Raw genomic sequence first — 10,058 nt, 5'->3', positions numbered from 1 at the left:
ATATAATCTATAAACCAACAATTAATGTCAGAATACTTAAGATCTACATTGAAAAACTGTAAAACCTACTATACCCTCAATACGCTATGTTAACCTGTAATCGGGAGGGAGTGCAGGGAAATCTTTCAGGACCATAAAAAGAATGAGAAAAAAGTACAATATAGCCTATCAAGATCAAATCTGGTAATTCATAGACAACAGACTCAAAGCGGCACTAAACAACAATAAAACTACTATACTAATGCATGAGGGGGGAATCGGGTGCGATCCTGACAACCTCTTAACAGGAAGTCATGTGCGTGGAGTAGGGGGGCACTCCAGAGTGGAGCAGGTGGTAAGGAGGAAGCTTGGATCCCAACCACGAAGACTCCCAGACCTTCACCACAAACTATTAATACGAGCAACAAGGGCTATATCCCAACTGCCAAGGAGGTCACAGGGAATTGGATGCCCTCGGAGGCCGAGTACTCTGAGGTCACCCACCCCCAACCGGAGCTTCCGCAGGGGATGGAAGAAGTCCAAACACTACCGTACAGAAACCAACGTCATCGGAAAGACAACCAGAAGCCCTGAGCGGTCCGCAGAAACAGAAGAACAATAAACGTCCTTCGGGACCAGGGAGGAGAGCTTTCTCTGGTCCGAGCCTGGCTCCACCTCTGGACCCCCACCCTCCCTCGCAATGACCATTGGGATCGCTTCGAAAACCCCTCATAGCAAACAAACAATCATACAAACTAAAAAAACCTAAAATAAATAGACAAACAACAGAAAGTAGAGCTTGGAATCTGACAGGAAAGAGCTGGCGTGGATTGGCTCATGCCTCGCTGGGTGGGACACAAAGATTAGTTACTCCTCACCACGGTGTTGAGGATTTTCCTGCACAACCCACCCCCCCAAAAAAAAATATGTTCTGCACCTTAAATGTCAACAAATATCTTGTTAGAGTTACAAGCCAGTCTGGATTATCCTAAAATCTGCCAAGATCAGCAAAATTATACTTCAACACAACAAATGGCTAAATACTAAAATGAAATAGACACGAGACAGCTGAATGGTACCTTATAGCCATTTTAAGGTATATAGCAGCCGGTCCTATATATAAACTAAAATTGAAATGTCAATGAGCTAATCATAGGTTGTGGTTAGGACTTGCTTTTTTTTTTTTTTTTAACATACTGGTTAATCAAAACCATGTCAATTCCATAATATTGCAAATTGCTGTTGATGTTATACTGGGACTCTTAATTGACTGTGATGATATTCTACCAGCTCTAACTTCGGACCAAAAATGGTCTCCCCAAGAAACTGTTCAACCCATCTGGACAATAAGTAGCTGGACTCTATGCTTGGTATATGTTTGCAAGGAAAGAATCTTGATTGAATTTGAACTGTAATACTGCATCAAGGTGGAGAAATTCACCAGGGGGGATTCCCAGAGCCTATCAAACTGTCACATAATGCAAAATAATTAATAAAAATATATATATATAGTAAAAAAAAAAAAAAACTGCTTAGTTCACCCACATCCTATACTGTAGTGCCTGGGTTTGAATCCCAGCTTCCTGCTATGGCACTCGGGAGGCAACAGGCAATGGCCCAACTGTTTGAGTTCCAGCCACCCATTTGAGAGATCCACATGGAATTCCTGGCTCCTGGCTTCCACCTGTTCCAGCCCTAGAGAGTGCAACAATGGATAGAAGACCCATCTCTTTCTCACTTGAATTCTTGCTCTCAAAATGAAAATACAGAATAGTAAAAAAAAAAAAAAAAAAAAGAAAGAAAGAAAGAAAATTTAGAGGCTGCAGTTAGGTTAAGCTGATACAGGTTCAAGAACTGATTCTTCTGTTTCCAATCCAGTTTCCTGCTAACATGACTACAAAGACAGAAGATGGTGGCCCAAGTATTTGTACACCTGCAACCCAGGTGAGAGACAGGTATGGAGCTCCTGGCTCCTAGATTCAGTTTGCCAGGCCCTGTGTGTACCAGACATTTGGGAAGTAAACCAGCAGATTTAAGATTGCCTCTCTCTCTCTCTCTCTCTCTCTCTCTCTCTGCTTTCCGCCTTCCCTCCATCTCCCTCCCGCCCAATTTCTCTTTCTTTCTCTATTTCTCCCTTTCTCAGTTACTCTTTCAAACAAATATTTTTTAAATGTATACCACAACTGCTGTCAACAGATGAATGAAATGTGGTATACAGATTATTGTGTGATGGAATTTATTCACTTAAGGATATTATGTTCAGTGAAATAAGCCAGACACAGAAGGACAACTCCAGGCAAATCCAGACACAAACAAACAAAACAGAGGGTACCTGGGACAGGAAGGCAGGGGCAGTGCCAGATAGGGCTGGAGTTCCTGTTTGGGATGATCAGAGAGTTCTGAAAATAGCTGGTGGTTATGGTTGAACAATATTGTGAATGAACTTAATGCCATTGGCTTATACACTTAAAAATGGCTCCATGGTAAATCTGATTTCACATATATCTTATCACAATAAAAAAATTTAAGAAAAAGTCATAGGCAGCCCCAGTAGCAACCTCCAATCGACTCTCAGGGTGCCAATAAGACATCATTCATCCCTGCTCCATCACAACTGTGAAGAAACAAGCCGCTGCCACCTACAGGCAGACACTCTGCACATTTAAGAGGAACCCTAGGGCCAGGTGTTCAGCCTAGCAGTGACTTCCACTTCCGGAAGGGCTGCGTTCCCCGCCTGACTTGGCTCCTGCTAACACAATCCTGAGAGGCAGTGGTAGCTCCAGCAGACAGGTCTCTGCCACAAAGACAGGAATATGACTGGGTTCCTGGGTCTAGCCCTGGCCATTGTAGTAGATGAAATTTTTCTGTCTCTACCCCCAGTGATCACCACCGCCCTCCCCCACCATCACTCTGCTTTTAAAATAGAAAAAAAAAAAAGGGCCTGGTGGCATGGCCTAGTGGCTAAAGTCTTCACCCTGAACGCCCCCAGGATCCCATATGGGCACCGGTTCTAATCCCGGCAGCCCTATTTCCCATCCAGCTCCCTGCTTGTGGCCTGAGAAAGCAGTAGAGGATGGCCCAAAGCCTTGGGACCCTGCACCCACGTGGGAGATGCAGAAAGAAGCTCCTGGCTCCTGCCTCCGGATCAGCACAGCACCAGACATTGCACTCATTTGGGGAGTGAATCATTGGACGAAAGATCTTCCTGTCTGTCTCTCCTCCTCTATGTATACTTGACTTTCCAATAAAAATAAATAAATCTTTAAAAAAAAAAAAAGGTGGGGGGCTTGTGAGGTAGCCTAGCAGCTGAAGTCCTCACTGCATACAACAGGATCCCATGTGAGCATTGGTTCGTGTTCATATGCTGGTGCCCCCACTTCCCATCTAGCTCCCTGCTTGTGGCCTGGGAAAGCAGTCAAGAATGACCCAAGCCTTGGCACCCTGCAGCCGTGTAGGAGACCCAGAAGAAGCTCCTGGCTCCTGGCTTCAGATCAGTGTAGTTCCAGTCATTGAGGCCAACTGGGGAGTGAATCAGCAGACGGAAGATCTTCCTCTCTGTATATCTGACTTTCCAATAAAAATAAAATAAATCTTTAAAAAAATTTTTTTAATTTTGTGAGAGTTCCTGTCGTCCTGACCACACTGAAACTTACTACCAAAGCCAGGCCCCTGTGTGGCACTATGCCCTGGTACCACTGGTACCACAGAGGGGAGGATGGGACAGACTAGGATAACAATGCCTTGTATGCAGTGCTTGTCATGTGACAAGACACCAGTCCGCTCACTGACATTGGCCAGCTCTGTTACTTACATGCCACAACAGGCCAATGAGTTCGTTAAAACTCACATTCAGTGACTACGTAACAGCATAGAATAAGCTAGTGCTCTCCTCCGAGCGGCTCAGAACACCACACGACACACAGGTGTCACATAAAATCTGAGCGCTCTGAGGCCAAGCAGGACACAGGCCAAGAAAAATGAAGGACTGCCATTGTGTTCATTCACTTGGAATGGGAGGTAGGGACCTTACACTGCACTGATTTCCGAAATAAATCATCTTAGAGCTCAGGAGAAAAGAAAAAGATATTGGACTTAGTTCTGAAGACAGAACTGGCAGTAGAAGTTGCAATGGACAAACAAAAGAGTAATACTGACTTTACCACCCTTACTGAGAACGGAACCTCAATTAGTCCACTGAGAAGCTTCTCAGTTTTACGAGGAGTTACAACTTTCTAACACTCTTGAAAAAAAGACAGAAATGAATTACTACAACAACAGTACCCTAACCTTGCCCAGCAGAGTTTGCCAACGCCTTCACTGTTTCATTTGCTCCTTGCTTTTCAACTATTATTTATTTCCTTAAAAGCAGAGAGAGAGAGAGAAGCATTTGCTTTATTCTGCAAATGCCCCAGAGCTGAAACTCCATTCGGATTTCCCATGGGGATGGCAAGAACTCAACCCGCTACCTTCCAGGGTGTACCTTAGCGGGATGTCGGGGTCAGGAGCAGAACCTAGCCGCTGGCATTTAGACCCACTGAGCCTGCTCCCGCAGCTACCTTTCACACAGGGGGAATGCCTTCAGAGAGAGGGCACAGAAGTTGAGGTGTGCCCAAGATCCCACCAGGCAGAGCACGGTGGCCATCGTACTGTGCCATCTGATCAGAGAGCCAGCAGGAGGGATAGGATGCACTTTACTCCAATATTTCTTTTCATTCCACTGGAAAGTAAAATAAGATACTTTTAGCCAAGGGAGATGTGCCAAAGGAACTGAAGAAGCTCAACAGACAATGGCAAATAAACTTCAGGACAGGTAGCACTTCTGATTCCAGGCAACTGAACCATCTGTAACAGTCTCAGATCTCATGAGTAACTAATTCATGCTGAAGAAAACATCCTGATTTGTCTTTAGCCTTCATGGAGGAAGACACTGAGCCACAAGAGAAATGTACAAAGGGCTAAAAAACAAACAAAAAACCAGGCCAGCCATGCGGGGTGACGTCTGCAGGGCTATCTGCTCCCTCGCCATTCGGTGTCCATCCTTCGGCCTCACTTCCCAGGCAGGCTCCTCCCAACAGAGGATTGTGTCTCTCCTTCACTCACACACACAGGGCTTCGGAGGAGCAGGGTTTCCCGTGTAAAAGACACTTCTTTCTACCTGTCGGGGTTGTAGCATTCTTTTCTTTGTGCCTCAAAAAGACCAGGGACACAAATCTTTTCCTCACACTGACCAAACAATATGAGCTGCCTCCCTGCTCCTGGCTACCCATTCCCCTGCCATCCAGAGAATTTTCCATGCATCCAGAAAAAAAAAAAAAATAGACTGGGCCTCCCAGCACATCTGACAGTTTATTAGGGATGTAGGCCCTGCCTTCAAAAGCGCCTTTCACCAATTCCCAGCAAGGAATGGAAACCCACGGCTTGACACGTGCTGGGGCTCTCAGTCTGTTCCTGCATGAAGATCCTTGTGAGCTCAAAAGGAGCTAACATTTCACTGCCAGTTCCCAAGGATGGCCAAACTTGACATTTCCCTTTTGTCTAAAGAGCAGGTTGACAGCAAAGATGTGAAGGCAACTGCCAAGGGAAATCTGTCAGCGGTCCTTTCTTCCACTCTCCCCAAAAATCCAAGACCACAGAAATCACACACTGGCATAAAAGCGCACAAATCCTTAGCAGCTGACTTGAGGGATGCTCCTGGGGTTCCCCCATCTGGCTCCTGGCAGCCCCCTTGCATGTGTCAGGAGTAACCATCCCCAATTGGGTTGCGGAGGGCACAATTCTGCAACCCAGCATGCTGACTTGAGGCACATTTGCAGCTGGGAACTACAGGGATGGTTCACTGGCTCTGGAGTAGAACCTCTGTGTGTTGCTAGGGGAGTCCTAGAACTTCTCCTCCTGGATGGGCCTTGGACTCCAGCACCCATCTCCCTGACAACATCAGACGACCACCAACACTGCTCTTCTCTTCAGCTGCATTTTGTGTGACTTTGCAGCCTCCAGACCAAAGCAGCGTGGTCAGCAAACACCTCAGGGGAAAGCCCAGAGCTGCACTTGATGCTCAACAGGCCTCAGGGTGGCTGATCCTGCATGTCCTCCAGACTTTCACAGCCCTCCAACTTCTCATTTCCTATCTCCCCAAACACAAGAAATTGCTGAACTTTGCACAGGCTTTGCTGCTGCTCAGCAGCCCCTTCTGCCTGGGAGGAAAAGCCCCGCAGGAAGCTGGTCAGCATCCCTCCCTCCAGGTAGGAGACTGAAGGCAACCCTCTTTACCTTACAAAAGGCTGAAGACCTGTGGGCACCAACTACAGGCAGACCATGCTAAGGAAAACACTGTTATGGCCGCTTGGGGAGTGAACCAGCAGATGAAACATCTCCCTTTCTCTCTCACCCTCTCTCTTGTCATTCTTGTCAAACAGAATAAACAGATAAATTTAAAAAGAAAAAGAAGAGGAAACACCATCATGTCTGGTTTAGCACAGTCCTGTAATCAAGACACAACCAGAAACACCAGAGGTGTCATTTATCAAGGAGCACAGAAGCAACCAGACGGTCCAAACTGACCATGAGGTTCAGTGAAACAAGCCTGTCCCAAAAGGACAAATGCCTTACGTTCTGTGATATAAGGCAACCTCAATGCAAAATACAAGATCAATAGATACATAGGTAAACACGCGTATACATATATTTATCTAGAGGAACTATAAAATGGAGGCAAATATGTCATAAAGTGAAGATACATTGCACTATGCACCTCTACTTCTGAGCAAAAGTTGGACTCCCAATGAAACTGTTCAATACATCTTGACAATAGCATGCCGGACTTTCTACTACTGACTATGCCTACAATGGCAAGATACACGTAAATAGAAAAATGACAGACTTGTGCCTGTTGTTGAAGGACAATACAATGTTTTTTCAAAGATTTATTTATTTTTATTGCAAAGTCAGATATACAGAGTGGAGAAGAGACAGAGAGGAAGATCTTCCATCTGATGATTCATTCCCCAAGTGACCACAACGGCCGGTGCTGCGTTGATCCAAAGCCAGGAGCCAGGAACCTCCTCCAGGTCTCCCACGTGGGTGCAGGGTCCCAAGGCTTTGGGCCGTCCTCAACTGCTGTCCCAGGCCACAAGCAGGGAGCTGGATGGGAAGCAGAGCTGCTGGGAATAGAACTGGCGCCCATATGGGATCCCGGTGCATGCAAGGCGAGGACTTTAACTGCTAGGCCACATCGCCCAGGCCCCAGGACTATACAATTGTTATAGGGAAAAACAGTGTAGGCGGGAGAAGGGAGGAGGAGAAATTACTGAGTCTAAGGAACTGTATCATTAAATAAATAAATAAACAATAAAATTCAAAATGGGGGGCACATGAAGGCATCAAGAAAGCATTAAGGGGTCAGTACAATGGCTCAACTGGCTAATCCTCCACCTCCAAGCATGACATCCTATACAGGTGCCAGTTCATGTCCTGACTGCTCCATTTCCCATCCTTCTCTATGCTTATGGCCTGGGAGAGCAGTGTTAGACTGCAATAAGCCTTGGGACCCTGCACCTACGTGGGCGACCTGGAGGAGGCTCCTGGTTCCTGAGATTCGGATCGGCGCAGTTCTGGCTGTTGTGGCCTCTTGGGAAGTGAACCAGCACACTGCAGATGTTTCCCTCAGTTCCTTCTCAGTGATCCTGCCTTTTAATGAAAATTAAAAAATCTTAAAAAATAAAGCTTTAACAGACAAATTACATCTAAAGGTGTAAAAATATCAAACTGACTTTTCTTTTTAGCTTTAATTACTATTTAATACACTTGCCGCGATTTATAAGCACAGTTCTGACATAATGGTATTCACCTTGTCCCTCCCATACTCCCTCCCTCTCTTTTCCTTTGTTTTCTAACTTCTGAAATAACTTATTTTAGATTTACACTGCAGCAAAAGCCTTATTACTTCACCAAATGACAAGTTCAACAAGTAAAAAGCAACACTACATTAGCTTGACAGGAACAGACAACAGCTATAAATGATAATTGAGGGGCCCGGTGCGATAGTGTTGTGGTTAAAGTCCTCACCTTGCATGCACCGGGATCCCATATGGTTGCCAGTTCTAATCCCAGCGGCTCTGCTTCCCATCCAGCTCCCTGCTTGTGGCCTGGGACAGCAGTCGAGGACGGCCCAAAGCCTTGGGACCCTGCACCTGTGTGGGAGACCCGGAAAGAAATTCCTGGCTCCTGGCTCCTGGCTTCAGACTGCCTCAGCTCCAGTTGGTTGCACTCATCTGGAGAGTGAACCATCGGACGGAAGATCTCTCTGTCTCTCCTCCTTTCTGTATATCCGCCATTCCAATAAAAATAAATAAATCTTTAAAAAACATAATAATTGAACGGAAAAATTTTTCCCGCATACAGGGAATTATAAAATCATCACAAATCATTAAAACCATAGTAGCATAATATTCCTAACCATTGGTTTGACAAGAGTCTAAATGTCTTACAAAACTAATTTGTAGTGAATGACACATATAGACTTTTTTTCCTTTTTTGTTTCTTTTGGTTGTTTTTTCATCTAGTTCCTGCATGAGGGAGAACATAATGGTATTTGCCTTATTAACTCAATATGATGTCCTCCAGTTGCGTCTATTTTGCTGCATTCTTTTTCATAGAATTTTCCATCATACATACATATATATATACATGCCACATTTTTCCATGATGTAAATATACCATTTTCCACTATGTATATATACATTTCTTTACCCATTCATCTGATGGTGGAAACCCTGGCTGACCCACCGTATTCACGTTGTTGGGGTACAGTGCTATTACAAACATGATGCTGCAGGGCCAGGCGCAATGGCATAGCAGCTAAAGTCCTCACATTGAATGCTCTAGGATCCCATATGGGCATCGGTTCTAATCCTGGCAGCTCCACTTCCCATCCAGCTCCCTGCTTGTGGCCTGGGAAAGCAGTCAAGGATGGCCCAAAGCCTTGGGACCCTGCACCCACGTAGGAGACCTGGAGGAGGTTCCTGGCTGCTGGCTTCGGATTGGCACAGCTCTGGCTGTTGCGTCACTTGGGGAATGAATCATCAGATGGAAGATCTTCCTCTCTGTCTCTCCTCCACTCTGTATATCTAACTTTGCAATAAAAAAAAATAAATAAATCTTAAAGACAAACGATCAAACATGATGGTGGAAACCCTGGCTGACCCACTGTAGTCACGTACTTGGGGTACAGTGCTGTTACAAACATGATGGTGCCCGTGACTGAGCCACCATATTCACATCCTTCGGAAACATATACAATAGTGTGATTGCTGGGTCATATAGTAAGTCTATTTAAGTTTTTAAAAAATCTTCACACTATTTTCCATAGTGCACTAATTTAATGTAAACTAAGCAGCCTGCAAATGTTCCCCTTTCCCCATATCCTCATCAACATTTATTATTCACTGCTTTTTATTTTACCCATTTTGACAGGAGGGAGGTGACATCTCACTGCTTTTGATTTGCATTTCCCTGTTAGCTAGTAATGATGAACATTTAAAAACATATTTATTGGCCATAAATGTTTCTTCTTTTGAGAACTGTCTATTGAAGTCCTTTGCCCATCTCTCAACTGGTTAGTTCTTTTGTCAAGATTTTTAAGTTAGTGATATGTATGAGATATTAATCCTTGGTCAGATAGGAGGTTTGCAAATTTTTTTCCCATTCTGTTGGATGTCTCTTCACTTTGCTGATTGTTTGCTTTGCAGTACAAAAGCATCTGAGTCTGACACAGTCCCATTTGTTTCGTTTGGCTTTTGTTGTCTGTGCTTTGGGCATCTCATCCAAGAAGTCATTGCCTACACCAATGTGGGACTCTACTTTCAAATTAAGTATATTGAATTAAATAATCCTTTCACATGCATCATTTTCCATATACTATATTGAAAATTCCTGGCAGAACATAAATGAAATCCATTTATCTAATTATTATGAAATATATCTCCAAAGAACATCAATCACAGTTTGCATGTGACCAAGCTTTGCAGCACTAAGGAAACAATTTTTCTAATAATCCTTTGGGTTAATAGTTCTAATAAGAT

This window comes from Ochotona princeps, chromosome 4, assembly GCF_030435755.1.
Source record: "Ochotona princeps isolate mOchPri1 chromosome 4, mOchPri1.hap1, whole genome shotgun sequence".
In the NCBI taxonomy this organism is placed as follows: domain Eukaryota; kingdom Metazoa; phylum Chordata; class Mammalia; order Lagomorpha; family Ochotonidae; genus Ochotona; species Ochotona princeps.
This window is presented reverse-complemented; position numbering follows the sequence as displayed.